Source organism: Orcinus orca, chromosome 12 (assembly GCF_937001465.1).
Source record: "Orcinus orca chromosome 12, mOrcOrc1.1, whole genome shotgun sequence".
Taxonomy (NCBI): Eukaryota; Metazoa; Chordata; class Mammalia; order Artiodactyla; family Delphinidae; genus Orcinus; species Orcinus orca.
Window position 1 is genome coordinate 11,060,489 of NC_064570.1, and position 19,153 is coordinate 11,079,641.

Consider the following 19,153-nt stretch of genomic DNA (forward strand, 5'->3'; position numbering starts at 1 on the left):
ATTCCACATATAAATGATATCATATGGTATTTGTCTTTCTCTTTCTGACTTACTTCTCTTAGTATGATCATCTCTAGTCCATCCATGTAGTGTTTCAAATGGCATTATTTCATTACTTTTTATGGTTGAGTAATATTCCACTGTATATATATATACCATATCTTCTTTATCCACTCACCTGTCAATGGACATTTAGGTTCTTTCCATGTCTTGACTATTGTAAATAGAGCTGCTATGAATGTAGGGATGCATGTATCTTTTTGAATTATAGTTTTATCCAGATATATGCCCAGGAGTGGGATTGCCGGATCATATGGCAACTGTATTTCAAGATATATTTTTCTGTGTGAAAGCATATGTAAGTCAATGGGATTTAGGAAAATATAAATATGAAATAACATGGCTCTTGCTTTCTAGGACTTTGCAATTTATTGGAAATGAGCTAAGCCATAATAAAAATAACTTTAATATAACATTAGTTGCATCATTGCCATGAAGGTTAAGAAGAATGGGAATTAAAAAATGATTTGGGTCTCCCTGGAGGGCAAGATAGGGGTGAAATCATGTAATGGAGCAGTTACAAGGAAAGCTTCAAGGAAAAGGCAGCCAGATTTCAGGATGGGATTGGCTAAAACATAGCGATCCTGGAGGATCAGAAAAAATGAGACGTGACAGTGGACTTACACAGGGAAGAAGTATCAGGGAGGTTCCAGCAGAGAGGCTGAAGTGTCAGGTGGAAATATCCAAGACACAGTGATTGAGTACTGTATTGGTCAGATCCCTGGGACAGACACTCAGGATTTTCTAGGCCCAAGTGGGTTATGATACAGAAAAGACTTCAAAGATGGAAACACAAATCAGAAATTTAATTACTAAGATTAGGATAGACAATGACAAAGCTGGATGTTTGATCTAATAACTATTTTGATTTTGATGTTATGCCCGGGGAGGAAGAACAGAAGGAATCAGGGAGGTGACAGATAGGTATAGCGGGGCTTAGAGATGGGCCGAGAATAGCTGGTGCACTCTTTCTTGGTAATTGAAATGTACCTAAAATTTGTTTTTCTAGGCCATATCAAAATACCCTATCAAAGTGTCCCTCTATCAACATAATCATATTAAAATGTCAGGCACTGTAATATGGGAACAAAGAAAAACCTCTGTTATTATAGTTGGAATAAAGGTTTATGGCTAAAATAACAGCAATGCTGGCTTAATCCAGAATCTCAAAGTGTTAGCTGGATTAATTTAAATCTCTCCTGCCTAGCTAAAAAGGGTCTACACCCAGGAGAAAAGCTGAGGCTCCCAGTGGGCTCCAAACCAAAGGCTTCTGTGATAAGCCTTTGGTGCCTATGGTTGTGAGTAAACAACCACTTCCTAAAACCCAAGAGGAACCTTGGAAAGGGTGCATTCAGGATAAACCTTGACGAATAGTGAGAGTTTATCCCCAAAAGGAAACTTTAACAAAAAATAGAAAAATAAACAAAGATTTCAACTTACATGTTCTCATCTCTGTAGATACAACTTTTAGCTTTGAAGGCAATAAAAGGATGCACAAAGAAAATAGCAATTGTTTCCACCACAATTTTTTGTTTTTAAAAACAATATGAAACTAAAATAAAAGGAAAAGTGTTTAGTTTGTGACAAAAGGCTAATACCATAGTATATAAAAAGGTCTTATGAATTGGTAAAAACATATAAGACCTCAAAAAATAAATGTCTTTATTTATAACACAAAGATATTCTTAGTGTTATTTATGCATCAGGAACAGTGCTGAGATCTACTATAGGGTGGAAAATAAGGCTGACATAGCCCATGACCTTTTGAAATTTATAAATTTAGCCAAAAAATAACACAAACAGACGTAAGAAGAAAATGCAATAAACAAAATTTACATTTACTAGTATTAAACATATGAAAATTAATATATTAATAAGGTAGAGTTGCTTTTCTTTTGAGCCAGCAAGTTTGTAGTAAAAATAGTATACTCAGCTGTATTATTGGTGGCTGTATGAATTGGTATAACCTTTTTGGAAAACAATTTGTCAATGTACAAAAAAATGATAAAAAATTTTATATCTTTGGCCTAATTCACTCCTGGAAAGTTACCCAAAGGTAATAAACCCATGGGAGAATGTTATACATGGAGCTATTAATTGCACCATTATTTATAATAGCTAAAATCACACCATTATTTATAATAGCTAAAATTTAGAAAAAACCAAAATGTCTAACTATAAATAGAAGAATGGTTAACTGAATTATAGCACATCTGCTGGTTGGAAAATTATGCAACTATTAAAATGAAAATTATGACGATTATGTGGCCAAATGGAAAGGGATTGTAACTGGAATGCAAAAATATATGTAAAATCAACTATAGTGATGAAAATACATATGCATGTATAAAAATAAAAGAGAAAGGACTATATAAAAATTGAAATAATTGTTTTAGAAAAATAGCATTACGTAGTTTTATTCCTTTTTTTTTTTTAATAAATGAAAAGGGGTAGAGATTCAATAGCACATGGGAAAGAGTAAAAGAAGCATCAGCTCACATACATGATATAGGAACCATCCTAGTTTGGCTCAGTTATGGGCTATGAACAGACAAATAGAATAAGATAATTTGTAATGCTATTGAGAGCCTTCCAACTCTGGCTAAGGAGTTTTGACGTCATTACCTAGAAGTAATTAATCAAAAGTATGACTTTGTGAAAGCAAATAACAGGATGAGAATTGTGAACCCAAAAGTTTAATTTGAATTGAAGAAGAAAGAAACTGGAGGCTAGGAGACTAGAGAAAAGGCTGTTGCAATAATTTAGATGACTGTCATCAGGACTTGGTTATGGGAGGTGAAGGACTGAGATAAAGGTGAGGTCATGGCTGGACATGGGCTCTTGAAACTGGGTGACAGGGAGAATGGCAGTGGCATGAACAGATGTAGACATTGGGAGCAAATACAGATTCACCAGGTACTAATACATAGTGTTAGAATACATAATTAAAATATGTTTTCAAATATGGTTTAGCCAGCGAACTATGAAATTTAAAATTGACTGAGGGGTGCCTTAAAGATGGCAGAGTAGGAAGAAGTGGAGATTGATCACCTCTACATGTGGAACAACTCCTACAGAACACCTACTGAACGCTGGCAGAAGACCTCAGACTTCCCAAAAGGCAAGAAACTCCCCACGTACCTGGGTAGGGAAAAAGAAAAAAGAGGGAGAGTCAAGAGGGAGGAGATATGGGGGGATATATGTATATGTATAACTGATTCACTTTGTTATACAGCAGAAACTAACACACCATTGTAAAGCAATTATACTTCAATAAAGACGTTAAAAAATAAATTAATTGAAAAATAAAATTGAGCAAAGATGCTCTGGTTGAAAAGGAAAATCAGAGCCCCAGTTGCCTGTGGGGACCCCTGAATCATGGCAGAGACCTTCAAACTATGGTAGGTATATTTCTTTTTCAGAAATGTGCGATAAAAACATCTGTATTTTTGGTGGCTCAGGCTCAGTGGTGCTCCCCACTGCCTCTCTGAATACGATGTCTGTTTTCACCATTTCCAGCAACCCTCCCTGCTTTCCTTCCCTGTACTCAGCACTGCTAGTCCTTTGGTGTTTTGACCCCTTCATTAGTTTTACCTGAGCCAAATGCTGCCCCTGTGAGATCTAATCCCAGGACGCTTAGAGGGGATCTCCCAACCTACAGAATCTTTGAGGAAGAGGCTTGGCATGTGACCAGACACCTGGAGCCTTCTTTCTCATTTTACAGAAGAGGAAACCCAGGCCAAGGGGACAGTGGCCAAACTCAGGTTTCCTGACCCCTGGATCAGCGCTCTTTCCACTCTGCCACCAAACGCCATGACTGTCTCTGTCATTGGAAATCGAAATGAATGCTGTGCTCTGGGCATTGTTTCCTTTTATTTTTTCCTTCAATAATAACAAACATGATTGCTCAGTTACTCATAAAATGTTCATTACTCTCCCCACCCAACAACATCCTGATTTTTAGTTTAAACTGTTAGCTTGAAGCATTAGGCATTTCAACAATAAAATGCCATTTTCTTTTCAATATACCTTCAATTTTTTATTTCTTATAAATATTCAATTGAATATTTCCATTTGTGGTGGAAGTTTGCTAATTAACTGGAAGTTGATTCTATTCCCCGGAAATGTCACTTGGGTGGCCCTGCTGAGCTAAAATGCAAAGTCTAAGCACTGATTTTTGAACCCAGAATTCTGCATAAGATCCAACAGCTGTTTGCTTTCTCTAAGGCATTTGAGAATAACTGTAGTTTCAAGAGTAATCAGAAAAGACTCCTCTTTGAAAATTGAAGCTTTCCCTAAAGTAGGATTCATATTTTTAAAATATAAAGAACTTAACTCTGAAGAGATGATTACCTATAATTCATATTTTATTGGTAACCCAGCATGGAACAGCCTTTCATCAAATAAAGCTATAGCATGTTGATAGATTAAAAACCTAACATAGACATCATATTTCCCTAGCTGATTACATAAGAACTCGACCAATGGAGAGTTTGTGAGACATTCTGTTAAAGATATACTTGCACATATTCAGCTCATCTCTGTGAACACTCAAATAGGAATTAGAAAAATACACGTGTTGCTAATGATGAAGAAAACAGACTCTCTTCTTCATAGGCAAATGGCCAATCAGTCCACAGCAATTTTTAGTACAGGAAAGACATCACACACCCTTCCACAGAAAAGTTGAAGAGCCTGACAAAAATTTAGGAAATAGGATCTCAGGAGGTCTGCAGAGGGTATGAAAGACCAGGCTTTATCTCTTCTTACAGATAAACCTACCATAAGAATGACTTAGAATTCTCTTAAACTCCACTCAATGGCAAGAGCAAAGTTCAATTTGTGAATCATCCCGTTGCCTCATAATCCATCTCAGAATTTAATAAAATATTTTTGGGTGCAAATGACAAATTTATATTAAACAGTGTTTCCTTAGCTTAGACCCAGCATTTCTGACATTTCAGGGACCAACAGCCCTCTGGACGTCCAGTCAAGAATCCAAGGGTTGCAAGTATGGTAGGGCTAGCCACCCCAGGGTCCCAGTGAGATGAGAAGTGTGTTGAGTCTGAGAACAAATGGCATGGGGCACAGGCTGTCTGCTAGGGTGGCAGCAACCACCTGGTTTCTCTCATCTTACACGAGGACTGCAGAATCCTAGGGAAGATCTACACAAGACCCCAGTCAGGGGCCAAGAGCAACAGGTGGAGCTAGAGCTGGTGGAATGGCTGGGGTTTGGAATCATATACATGTGTTCAGCATATACATGCTGGAATCATATACATGCTGGGTCTGCCAGGAACTTTTGATTTGGCCTTTTGGGGAAGAGGACAATACTACAAATTTGCATTTTGAAAAATCTATGTGGGTGGTTCTAATATGACAACTCCAACCCTCTCCCTCACTTCTAGACACTCCTTTATAAACCCAAAAAAGACTTTTGGAGGTGAAATTTGTCTTTTAAAGTTCTCTGTCTCTCTTGATTGGGGAGTGTATAATCTGTTTTTCCTTGTTACTTAGAACATTAATATATTAAAACAGGAACATTTCTTTTTATAACCCACTGAGAAAAGTATATATTTCCTCATGAATCAGTTCATTGATACTAATTAATGGTTTATCATAAGATGAATTAAGACCATGGTTCTCAACCCTCAAGACACCCTGGAATCACATGAGTCAGAAACTTTGGGGGCGAACTCAGATATAGAGCATTTTTCAGAAGCACACTGGGTTAGTTCTAATTGCAGCCAAGGTTGAGATCCTCCACCAAACAGCATCGACTTCTTGCATTTTCACTTAGTATTTATCACAGTATAGCATTTAGTATTCATATTTTCACTCCAATTGATAAAATTCAGGCAACTAGGAAGTAAGGGGTGGGTGGTGAGGAAGGTATGTACTTATTCTGCTTAGATGATTCATGGCTGTTGTTTACTCCCTGTGTAACCTATGGTCACAGTCAGACATTTTTGCCTTCACAGTATATCCTACACCCTGTTCTTTCTCACAGTTGCTGTAGTAACAGTAAATTGCCACCTTATTTTAAGGAATACAACTGTGACATAAAACATAAGGTTCAGCTGTAGGTGTGTAGATAGCTGGCATCTGGATGAATGAATAAGTTCCCATTCTCTTTCTGTCTTTCTCAAATGGTCTCTTTGCTACATGCTCCAGTTCATTTTCCCAACAATTCTCTTTTCATTAGGGAAATAAGACTGCTTTCTGCGAGATAAACACATAGTGGATAAAACCAGAGATTTCCACCTTCCAGAGCACAATGAATGACTTAGCTATAACTTAATTCAAATACGAAGGAGAGGGTGCCTTTGTTTCCACTGCTGGGCATGTCCCTGTTGCAGAAACAGATGCCCAAGGTTTTTGGATCCAATTATAAATTCAATCATTGTTAATAATTATCATTCCTTTCAGTAATCTATAATTCAGTGCCTTCCTGAAAGCTCCTCTTGCAGGATAATTTTGTCAGCCTCAGCTCTAGGAGCCAAGTGCAAGGGTGCTTAGCCATAGAGAGGAGGCAACAAGAGCTAAATGCAAATATCAAATAAAGCTTAGAGGGGAGCTGCGACAGAGGGGCCAGATGCATGCTGACGGTCAGGGAAGCGTTCCCTGTGGAAACGATCTGCATGCAGCCGGACTGTTGGAGCCAAGTTAAGCTTTTGGGGTAATGGTGATGGTGATCATCACTGCCTATGTAGCATTGCTACACCACCACGCCTGCTGTTAACGAGACCCCTGCAAGTAGTGACAGTGCTGACTCTAGTTGGACAGTGCCAAGTAGTTTACCTATCCAACCTCTTTTTTCCCCAAAACAAATCTGTACAAGTAGGTGGTGTTTGCCATGTTTAACAGATGGGGACTCTGAAGCTCAGAGTGGAAAGTCAGCTCAGAGCCGCACCCCTGCTAAACTGCCCAGGCAGGATTTAATCCCAGATCTGTCTGAGTGGGGAGCCCAACACTCTTAATCACTGCTCTGTGTGCTCTAGAGCAGTGCTCTGTGCTCTGTATTTCTGTTGCACACACTGGGATTTTATTGCAGATTTCTTTGGAGGATAAACATGTGACAAATTACAATATTTGAGATCTGCTGTAACATTCGTTACACTGTTTTAACTGAAGCTTTCAGGAGGCGATTTCCATCTTCTTTTGGAACAGACTCCCAAACACCAAATTAAAATGGTTGTCTTCCTTATGAAGGGGACTCCATCATGTGCCAGGCAGTCAGGCTTTCTTGCAGCCAGGTCCAAAAGATAAGTTCTAATGAATTCTTTTATGAGCGTGTTGGAAATTTGTCCTTTTGAGCTCTGCATATGTCAAAGAATTCAGCATACTTAATTGGAATTAGAAGACTGGATATAGTACAAAAATGGCATTTACAGTTACTGGGTTATATATCTGCTGTTTCATTGAGGTAGAATTCGAAAGCTATCATGGTAGAGAGCTTTTTGGTCTTTCTCGTTCTTCCTGCCAGGTTTCTTAGAGATGGCCTTTGAAAGCATTTACATTTTGTCTTATTCTGCCCTGAGCCTCAGTTAGCACTACCACTTACTGTCTTTCTGTATTATAATCTTCCGCATGTCTTTCTCTTTGCTCTGCCTCTCTCCATGTTACTTTCTGAATCCCAAGCCTTTCACATCATAGTTTTTGTTTATTTTTGTTTTGTTTCATGCTACTCTTACTATCTTTCTATACCTTGAAAATTCTTTCCTATTATTTTTGGACTTTTGGACTATTTCATGTTTTATATCTTTTTTTTCCTTCTCTCATACATAAAACTACACCATCCCCCGATGGCTTTTAAAATGAATTTCATGTTCAGAAGAGTCTAATGTTATTTAGAGATGTCTAGGCTATAGGCCCCCATGAGGGCAGGGACCACGTGGTGCTCAGCATTGAGTGCTGCATGTGTGTACAGTGCGTGACCATAAAGCACACCTCAAAAATAGTGATTGGATGAATAAGTCCTCATGAAGTAATACACAAGATCTGAACATAAAATAATATTGTTTTCATGGTAACTCATCACAACAAAGTGCTTTAAGAAATTACAAAAGATGGATTCTATAATTGTTTTTGAACAATTGGAGTATCATCGAAAGAAGTGTTCAGTCTTTAGCCAAACTACTTTAAAAAGGATGTCTTTTGCTTTTGACGTGTAAGTTTTGGCTAAGTAGTTTTTGAGCAGCAAGCTGTTTAAAGAAACCTGTTTAAAAACATTTATCTAATTTGTGTAATTTGGATATGAAAAGGCTTCCTTTTAAATGTTACTTTTAACTCTGAATTGATTCAAATGCACAGCAAGATACAGAAAATAATAAATAAGACATCCATGGATCTAACAAACCAGATTTAATAAATAGTACCATGTTTCCTTCAAATTGATATTGTTTAAAGAAATAAAGTGTTTTATGTAGCTAAATCTCTGTTGAATTACTCTGCTTATATTCTGAAGTTGGAAAATGCATTCTCTCTCATAGTCTGTACTTTACTTTTTGTGTAGCTTACATAGGATATAGTACTATTCTGTCTGAAAATTTTACAAAAATAGTGTCATATGCTAGCTTTTCTTTACAACTTACTTTTTCACTCAGTATTCTGGGTATTTAGCTATGTTTATATATGCAGATATACTTTATTTATTTTAATCATGTATAGTATTTCATTTCATGAATAAATGAAAGTTTATTTATCCACTTAATTTTCAGTGTTTTCTTTACTACCATCTTGTAATGAACATTTTTTATAGCCTGGGTATGTATGTATGCATGTATGTATGTATGCTATCATCTGTTTTCTAGAGAAAAAGAAAACATTAAAAACAAAAAAAGAAAAAGAAAACCATTGGTTTGGTCCGAAAATATGAAAAGCTTTAACTTATAGGACTCATCTTGTTTTATTTATATTCTTTTCCCCTTTAGTTTCTAAGTTACCATCTGTTTCATTTACTGTAGGAGTTATGCTGAAAGTTTTAATCTGTTAAATTGAATTAACAAAGTTTAATTTAAGCAATATGTCTACTATCCTTCTGAAAGGTTTAATTGCAAATATTCTTTCTCCCTTTTAAAATGTTATTATCTGGTATTTTAGTTCTATCCTGCTTTTCAACTCCCAAAGGTAAGCATTATCATGATTACTGTTTTAGTCACTCAATATTTGTTTATATTTAACCACATGCATACCAATTTTCTAAGTTCAATATGTTTTTTCTGGAATACTACTCTTTAGTCATTGTTTCTTTACTTTTGGTGAAGAACTTCAGGCAGTAAAATCTCTCACTTTTTGTCTGAAAAAAATAACATTTGAATAATAGTTTTGCTAGTATAGAATCCAATTTCCCTCAAAACTTTAAGTATATGATTCCACTTTTTTTAACCTACATTGTTCTGTTGACAAGTCTACAGTTATTCTATTTTCTATTCCACTGGAAGTGAATTCCGTTATCTCTAGTTATTTTTAATAATTTTTCTTTCACCTGTTTTGAGATTTATTTTTATTTATCCTGTTCAGGAGTTATTGTGATTTTTTAATCTGATGAGTCTTATCTTTCATTGATTCTGGAAAATTTTCTGCACTATATCTTTGAATATTACCCCTCCCAAATTTTCATTATTGTCTCCTTATAAACTCTTATTAGATAGATTATAAACTTTTCATTCTATCTTCCATATCCTTTAACCCCCCTTCAATATTTTCTATAGTTTTCCTTGTGTTCTGTATTCTGGGAAATTGCCATCTTATGTTTGCCAATTCTTTCTTCAGTTGTATCTAATCTGTTGTTTAATTTATCTACTGAATTGTCAGTTGTTTACATTTTTCTAGTGAGACTTTAAGTTGATATGATTTCTCTGCCAGGCAACATGGCAATATATATTGAAAAACTTAAATGTTTTCATTTTTTAGGAATTATTCTGAGGAACTCTTTGAATAATTTACTCACTGTAATATTATGACAACAGTATTTATTTTAGTATTTCTAATTGCATAAAATCAGCAAGGGAATGGTTAATAAGTTATTCACTATCCATGAGATAAAATACCATTCAGAAATAATGTTACTGAACAAAATATTATGGAAAAATATTTAAAATATTTTAAGTAGGGTAAAGCATGTTAAAAGGAACATGCAGAATATGGACACATTATTGTGAAATAAAAACATTATATTAGCAAAGAAAAGTGCTATTAGAATATAAATCAACATGCTAACATCAATCATTTCTGTTTGATGGGATAAAGAATGATTTTTATTGTTTTCCTTTTACAGAATTATTTATTTAAAAATTTCTACAATACCTACAATTCTTTTGTAATAATAAAAGAAAACAAATTTCTTTTAATAGTGTTCATCTTTTGATAGAACACAGAATACTTTTAAGCAAAGACAAAATCAAGCCCATTGAAAATTTAAGAAGCTAATGTAGCAATTAAGACATTATGTGATACAATTTCAGTGCACATGTACTAAATTTGAAATGATGAAAATAAGAAATATTGTGAAGGAAGATCTAGTATCTGATTGATTTTTTAAGGGAGGAAGAGAAACAAAAAGATTCCAAAGTTTTCTGACTGGGAGAACAAGGACACTAGAAACTACAAACTATAGAATTATATTTCTGGACATATAGAGCTATGAACCAAACTCATGCTATACCTTACCCCTGAAGGGGCTACTCTCCTATGAAAATCTGCTTCAAAGAGCCAGCAGGCTTCTCTCTCTGTTATCATTCTTTGATGGCTAAAAAATGAAAAACAAAAAAAATCATTCATCCATTAATTCAGCAGAAAATGCATTGAGTATCAACTATATGACACATGCTGTTAGGTGCTAGGCCTATATCTATGAACAAATATTCTAAGATTATTAATAAAATTGTAATTTACCCATGGAATGTTTGACTCTTCTCTCTTGTCCAATCTTCCTTCAGTTCTATCAAACTGCGTTCAAATCTGACTCTCTGGGGGAAACCTCCCTAATCCCTGATCACCAATAACTCCACATTAGGTTCTAATGTGGCATTTCTTTCTTTTTTTTTTTTTAAGTTTTGAATTTTATTTTATTTATTTTTTTATACAGCAGCTTCTTATTAGCCATCAATTTTATACAAATCAGTGTATACATGTCAATCCCAATCACCCAATTCATCACATCCCCCTCTCCCCCGTGACGTTCCCCCCTTGGTGTCCATATGTTTGTTCTCTACATCTGTGCCTCAATTGCCGCCCTGCAAACGGGTTCATTTGTACCTTTTTTCTAGAATCCACAAATATGCCTTAATATATTTGTTTTTCTCTTTCTGACTTACTTCACTCTGTATGACAGTCTCTAGATCCATCCACGTCTCAAAAAGTGGCTCAATTTTGTTCCTTTTTATGGCGGAGTAATATTCCATTGTATGTATGTACCACACCTTTATCCATTCGTCTATCGATGGGCATCTAGGTTGCTTCCATGACCTGGCTATTGTAAATAGTGCTGCAATGAACATTGGGGTGTATGTGTCCTTTTGAATTATGGTTTTCTCTAGGTACATGTGCAGTAGTGGGATTGCTGGATCATATGGTAGTTCTATTTTTAGTTTTTTAAGGAACCTCCATACTGTTCTCCATACTGGCTGTATTAATTTACATTCCCAACAACAGTGCAAGAGGGTTCCCTTTTCTCCACAGCCTCTTCAGCATTTGTTGTTTGTAGAATTTTTGATGATGCCCATTCTAACTAGTGTGAGGTGGTACCTCATTGTAGTTTTGATTTGCACTTCTCTGATAATTAGTGATGTTGAGCAGCTTTTCATGGGCTTCTTGGCCATCTGTTTGTCTTCTTTGGAGAAATGTCTGTTTAGGTCTTCTGCCCATTTTTGTATTGGGTTGTTGGTTTTTTTAATATTAAGCTGCATGAGCTGTTTATATATTTTGGAGATTTGTCCGTTGATTCGTTTGCAAATATTTTCTCCCACTCTGAGGGTTGTCTCTTCATCTTGTTTATGGTTTCCTTTACTGTACAAAAGCTTTGAAGTTTCATTGGGTCTCATTTGTTTATTTTTGTTTTTATTTCCATTACTCTAGGTGGTGGATCAAAAAAAGATCTTGCTGTGATTTATGTCAAAGAGTGTTCTTTCTATGTTTTCTTCTAAGAGTTTTATAGTGGCTGGTCTTACATTTAGGTCTCTAATCCATTTTGGGTTTATTTTTGTGTATGGTGTTAGGGAGTGTTCTAATTTCATTCTTTTACATGTAGCTGTCCAATTTTCCCAGCACCACTTATTGAAGAGACTGTCTTTTCTCCTTTGTATATCCGTGCCTCCTTTGTCATAGATTAGTTGACCATAGGTGGGTGGGTTTATCTCTGGGCTTTCTATCTTCTTCCATTGATCTATGTTTCTGTTTTTAAGCCAGCACCATATTGTCTTGATTACTGTAGCTTTGTAGTATAGTCTGAAGTAAGGGAGTCTGATTCCTCCTGCTCTGATTTTTTCCCTCAAGTCTGCTGTGGCTATTTGGGGTCTTTTGTGTCTCCTACAAATTTTAAGATTTTTTATTCTAGTTCCGTAAAAAATGCCATTGGTAATTTGATAGGGATGGCATTGAATCTGTAGATTGCTTTGGGTAGTATAGTCATTTTCACAATATTGATTCTTTCAATCCAAGAACATGGTATATCTCGCCATCTGTTGGTATCATTTTTAATTTTTTTCATCAGTGTCTTATAGTTTTCTGCATACAGGTCTTTTGTCTCCCTAGGTAGGTTTATTCCTAGGTATTTTATTCTTTTTGTTGCAATGGTAAATGGGAGTGTTTCCTTAATTTCTCTTTCAGATTTTTTATCATTAGTGTATAGGAATGCAAGAGGTTTCTGTGCATTAATTTTGTAGCCTTCAGCTTTACCAAATTCATTGATTAGCTCTAATAGTTTTCTGGTGGCATCTTTAGGATTCTCTATGTATAGTATCATGTCATCTGCAAACAGTGACAGTTTTACTTCTTCTTTTCCAATTTGTATTATTTTTATTTCTTTTTCTTCTCTGATTGCCATGGCTAGGACTTCCAAAACTATGTTGAATAATAGTGGTGAGAGTGGACATCCTTGTCTTTTTCCTGATCTTAGAGGAAATGCTTTCAGTTTTTCTCCATTGAGAATGATGTTGGCTGTGGTTTGTCGTATATGGCCTTTATTATGTTGAGGTAGGTTCCCTCTGTGCCCACTTTCTGGAGAGTTTTTTTTATCATAAATGGGTGCTGAATTTTGTCAAAAGCTTTTTCTGCATCTATTGAGATGGTCATATGGTTTTTATTCTTCAATTTGTTAATATGGTGTATCACATTGATTGATTTGCATATATTGAAGTTTCCTTGCATCCCTGGGATAAATCCCACTTGATCATGGTGTATGATCCTTTTAATGTGTTGTTGGATTCTGTTTGCTAGTATTTTGTTGAGGATTTTTGCATCTATATTCATCAGTGATATTGGTCTGTAATTTTCTTTTTTTGTAGTATCTTTGTCTGATTGATGGTGGCCTCATAGAATGAGTTTGGGAGTGTTCCTTCCTCCACAGTTTTTTGGAAGAGTTTGAGAAGGATGGCTGTTATCTCTTCTCTAAATGTTTAATAGAATTCACCTGTGAAGCCACCTGGTCCTGGACTTTTGTTTGTTGGAAGATTTTTAATCACAGTTTCAATTTCATTACTTTTGATTGGTCTGTTCATATTTTCTATTTCTTCCTGGTTCAGTCTTGGAAGTTATACCTTTCTAAGAATTTGTCCATTTCTTCCAGGTTATCAATTTTATTGGCATAGAGTTGCTTGTAGTAGTCTCTTAGGATGCTTTGTATTTCTGTGTTGTCTGTTGTAACGTCTCCTTTTTCATTTCTAATTTTATTGATTTGAGTCCTCTCCCTCTTTTTCTTGATGAGTCTGGCTAATGGTTTATCAATTTTGTTTATCTTCTCAAAGAACCAGCTTTTAGTTTTATTGATGTTTGCTATTGTTTTCTTTGTTTCTGTTTCATTTATTTCTGCTCTGACTTTTATGATTTCTTTTCTTCTGCTAATTTTGGGTTTTGTTTGTTCTTCTTTCTCTACTTCCTTTCTGTGTAAGGTTAGATTGTTTATTTGAGATGTTTCTTGTTTCTTAAGTTAGGATTGTATTGCTATAAACTTCCCCCTTAGAACTGCTTTTGCTGCATCCCATAGGTTTTGGATCGTCGTGTTTTCATTGTCATCTGTCTCTAGGTATTTTTTGATTTCCTCTTTGATTTCTTCAGTGACCTCTTGGCTATTTAGTAACGTATTGTTTAGCCTCCATGTGTTTGTGTTTTTTATGTTTTGTTCCTGTAATTGATTTCTAATCACATAGCTTTGTGGTCAGAAGAGATGCTTGATATGATTTCAGTTTTCTTGAATTTACTGAGGCTTGATTTGTGACCCAAATGTGATCTATCCTGGAGAATGTTCTGTGCGCACTTGAGAAGAAAGTGTAATCTGCTCTTTTTGGATGGTATGTGCTATAGATATCAATTAAATCTATCTGGTCTATTGTGTCATTTAAAGCTTCTGTTTCCTTACTTATTTTCAGTTTGGATGATCTGTCCTTTGGTGTAAGTGAGGTTTTAAATCCCCCACTATTATTGTGTTACTGTCGATTTTCTCTTTTATAGCTGTTAGCAGTTGCCTTATATATTGAGGTGCTCCTATGTTGGGTGCATATATATTTATAATTATTATATCTTCTTCTTGGATTGATCCCTTGATCATTATGTAGTGTCCTTCCTTGCCTCTTGTAACATTCTTTATTTTAAAGTCTGTTTTGTCTGCTATGAGAATTGCTACTCCAGCTTTCTTTTGATTTCCATTTGAATGGAATATCTTTTTCCATCCCCTCACTTTCAGTCTGTATGTGTCACTAGGTCTGAAGTGGGTCTCTTGTAGACAGCATATATATGGGTCTTGTTTCTGTATCCATTCAGCAAGCCTGTGTCTTTTGGTTGGAACATTTAATCCATTCCCATTTAAGGTAATTATCGATATGTATGTTCCTATGACCATTTTCTTAATTGTTTTGGGTTTGTTTTTTTAGGTCCTTTTCTTCTCTTGAGTTTCCCACTTAGAGAAGTTCCTTTAGCATTTGTTGTAGCGCTGATTTGGTGGTGCTGAATTCTCTTAGCTTTTGCTTGTCTGTAAAGCTTTTGATTTCTCCACAGAATCTGAATGAGATCCTTGCTGGCTAGAGTAATCTTGTTTGTAGGTTCTTCCCTTTCATCACTTTAAGTATATCATGCCACTCCCTTCCAGCTTGTAGAGTTTCTGCTGAGAAATCAGCTTTTAACCTAATGGGAGTTCCCTTGTATGTTATTTGTCATTTTTCCCTTGCTGCTTTCAATAATTTTTCTTTGTCTTTAATTTTTGCCAATTTGATTACTGTGTGTCTCGGCATGTTTCTCCTTGGGATTATCCTGTATGGGACTCTCTCTGCGCTTCCTGGACTTCGGTGGCTATTTCCTTTCCTATGTTAGGGAAGTTTTTGACTATAATCTCTTCAAATATTTTCTCGGGTCCTTTCTCTTTTCTCCTTCTGGGACCCCTATAATGTGAATGTTGTTGTGTTTAATGTTGTCCCAGAGGTCTCTCAGGCTGTCTTCATTTCTTTTCATTCTTTTTTCTTTATTTTATTCTGCAGCAGTGAATTCCACCACTCTGTCTTCCAGGTCACTTATCTGTTCTTCTGCCTCAGTTATTCTGCTATTGATTCCTTCTAGTGTAGTTTTCATTTCAGTTATATTGTTGCTCATTTCTGTTTGTTTGTTCTTTAATTCTCCTAGATCTTTGTTAAACATTTCTTGCGTCTTCTCGATCTCTGCCTCCATTCTTTTTCCGAGGTCTTGGATCATCTTCACTATCATTATTCTGAATTCTTTTTCTGGAAGGTTGCCTATCTCCACTTCATTTAGTTGTTATTCTGCTGTTTTACCTTGTTCCTTCATCTGGTACATAGCCCTCTGCCTTTTCATCTTGTCTGTCTTTCTGTGAATGTGGTTTTTGTTCCACAGGCTGCAGGATTGTAGTTTTTCTTGCTTCTGCTCTCTGCCCTCTGGTGGATGAGGCTATCTAAGAGGCTTGTGCAAGTTTCCTGATGAGGGGACTGGTGGTGGGTAGAGCTGACTGTTGCTCTGGTGAGCAGAGCTCAGTAAGACTTTAATCTGCTTGACTGCTGATGGGTGTGGCTGGGTTCCCTCCCTGTTACTTGTTTGGCCTGAGGCAACCCAACACTGGAGCTTACCTGGGCTATTTGGTGGGGCTAATGGCAGACTATGGGAGGGCTCACGCCAAGGAGTACTTCCCAGAACTTTGGCTGCCAGTGTCCTCGTCCCCACGGTGAGCCACAGCCTCCCCCTGCCTCTGCAGGAAGCCCTTCAACTGGGTCCCGATGCATACACTATTTTGTGTGTACCCTCCAACAGTGGAGTCCCTGTTTCCCCCAGTCCTGTCAAAGTCCTGCAATTAAATTCCACTAGGCTTCAAAGTCTGATTCTCTAGGAATTCCTCCTCCTGTTGCCGGACCCCCAGGTTGAGAAGCCTGACGTGGGGCTCAGAACCTTCACTTCAGTGGGTGGACTTCTGTGTTATAAGTGTTCTCCAGTCTGTGAGTCACACCCAACAGTTATGGGATTTGATTTTACTGTGATTATGCCCCTCCTACCATCTCATTGTGGCTTCTCCTTTGTCTTTGGATGTGGCATATCTTTTTGTGGTGAGTTCCAGTGTCTTCCTGTTGATGATTGTCCAGCAGCTAGTTGTGATTCTGGTGTTCTCACAAGAGGGAATGAGAGCACATCCTCCTACTCCGCCGTCTTGGTTCAGGGCCACAAATTTCACTTCTTCCTTAATTTTCTCCCACTAAAAGTATCAGCTTTGTGAAGGCACTGTCAGTGGCTTCTTGTTTGTTGTATTTCCAGCCCCTCACTCTGTGCCTGACAAAGAGAAGCTATCAGTGAATACCCCTTTTTTTTTAAATTGAAGTATAGTTCCTTTACAATGTTGTGTTAGTTTCTGCTGTACAATGAAGTGAATCAACTGTATCTAATGTGGCATTTCTAATGCCAAGTATAACCAGCTGGTAGTGGCTGCCTGAAGCCCCATGTGAAAGTAGTGCCTTGACTCAATGGGAAATGATGCCATACTTGATGAGTGATGCCTGGCAAGGCCCCTGGTGGAAGAAGTGTCAGGAAGCATACCTATGATCTGTGCTGTGTGTCACCCCATTCCCTCAAGCCAGCCATAGCCTGATTACTTTTATTAATGCATTACACTTTCAAAAGCGTGACATGACCTGAAAAATATTTCCTCCTCACAGAGTACCTGTATTTAAGATAGTACAGACATAAAACAAGTAGACTGAGAAGTACTGTATGTGTACTTTCGTTCTGATGAAATTTAAGGACCAAACCTCTTAAGAGCTATAAGTGCTTAGTATTATGCCTTTTTCTCTGTGAGACTGAAAAGGGATAATGGATAAAAATCAATGTATCATATAAATGTTCTTCCAATCTGTCAGGTTGTTTTGTCTGGTCATTGATAGTGGAGGCTTTGATGCAGGGGTCTTGGTTGCAACTCCAGATGATTCTTCCATTTGTGTCAAGCCTCCTGGGCTTGACCTGGTTTCAGGCAGGACTCCCGTCACTCTTAGAGGCTTCCCAGCCTCTTTCCCTTCTGGCAAGTAGGCTGCTATTGATTGAAGTTGTCTCCAGGCTGAAGCTCTTAGGTGAAATAGCTGTTCTGTGTGTGTGTGTGTGTGTGTGTGTGTGTGTGTGTGTGTGTGTGTGTGAATGCCCATATGCGTGCAGATGGGAGGCATTCTGAGATTTCTCTAGGAAAGTTTCACTACAAATAAAACTATTGTTTTTGTTTTACTATTTAAGTATTGGGAGAGAGTGGGAAATTAGACCTTCCTCTACTATATATGCAACTTCATGTGAATCTATAATTATTTCAAAATAAAAATGTTTAAAAAATACATAAATAAAAACTTCTAAAACATGCTAATATTCAACTACAAGCATCAATGCAAGAAAAGCAAGTGCTCTCAAAAGAAGAAAACTTGTTGCAATAATCTTCTGCAGTAAGAACCTCCTGAAACAGGAAATACCTTCCATGATTCCAATATATGCTGCAAAAATGAAATACTTCAAAAAGAAAGGTTAGATATTTCAACTGTTTTTTTCTATTTTTAATTGACTAATATAAATACAGTTTACTTATTCTTTTTTCCTGAAAAATAGAAGTTCTTGATAGATGGAAAGTTTTAATGATATATCATATTTCTTTTTCAGAGTTTGAAGAAATTACAAAACCCTCACTAGTTGGGTTACTTAGAAAATCTTCTGCTTTCGTCTTCACTTCAACATGTCTCACAAAAATCTCTTGAAAGTTAGAGAAAATATAGAAACAAGCTAATCTGCTTAGTTTAAAATGTATGTATATTTTTATTTCCACAGACCTCAGGATATTTTTGTTCTGATTAGGACCAAAATCACAGTCTTCAACTTCTCTCTTTTTGAAGGTACAGGTATTAGAAGTTCTCAGAAGAAACATTTATTTCTTCCCCTCCATCTTCCTCTATTATATTATATGCTATTTTGTAAACATTACAAGTTTTAAGTTGCTTATATATGGTTAATACATATATATTAAATTGCTCATATGTGTGTATATATGCATATATATATCATATTCAGTGCTCCAATGATCTGCAACTCTGAATAACAGTAATGTTTACTGAGAATTTACTAAGTGCAAAGCACTGTGCTAAGCACTTGACATGGCTTATCTCATTTAATACCCACAGCCACTCTCTGAAGGAGGTGTTGTCTTATTCCCATTGTACTTTTGTTGTACCTGAGGTGTTGAGAGGTTAAGTATCTTCCCAAGGCCACATAACTTGTCGGTTAGTAGAGCCTTTCCATTGTAACCATTGCACTCTGCTTCCTACTCTTAGGTGACTGCTTTAAAAATTATTATAGTTTTGAAAATTATTATATTATTTTCCCCTGGTCTCCTGGTGAACCTCCCTGGCTTCATGGGAGCTCA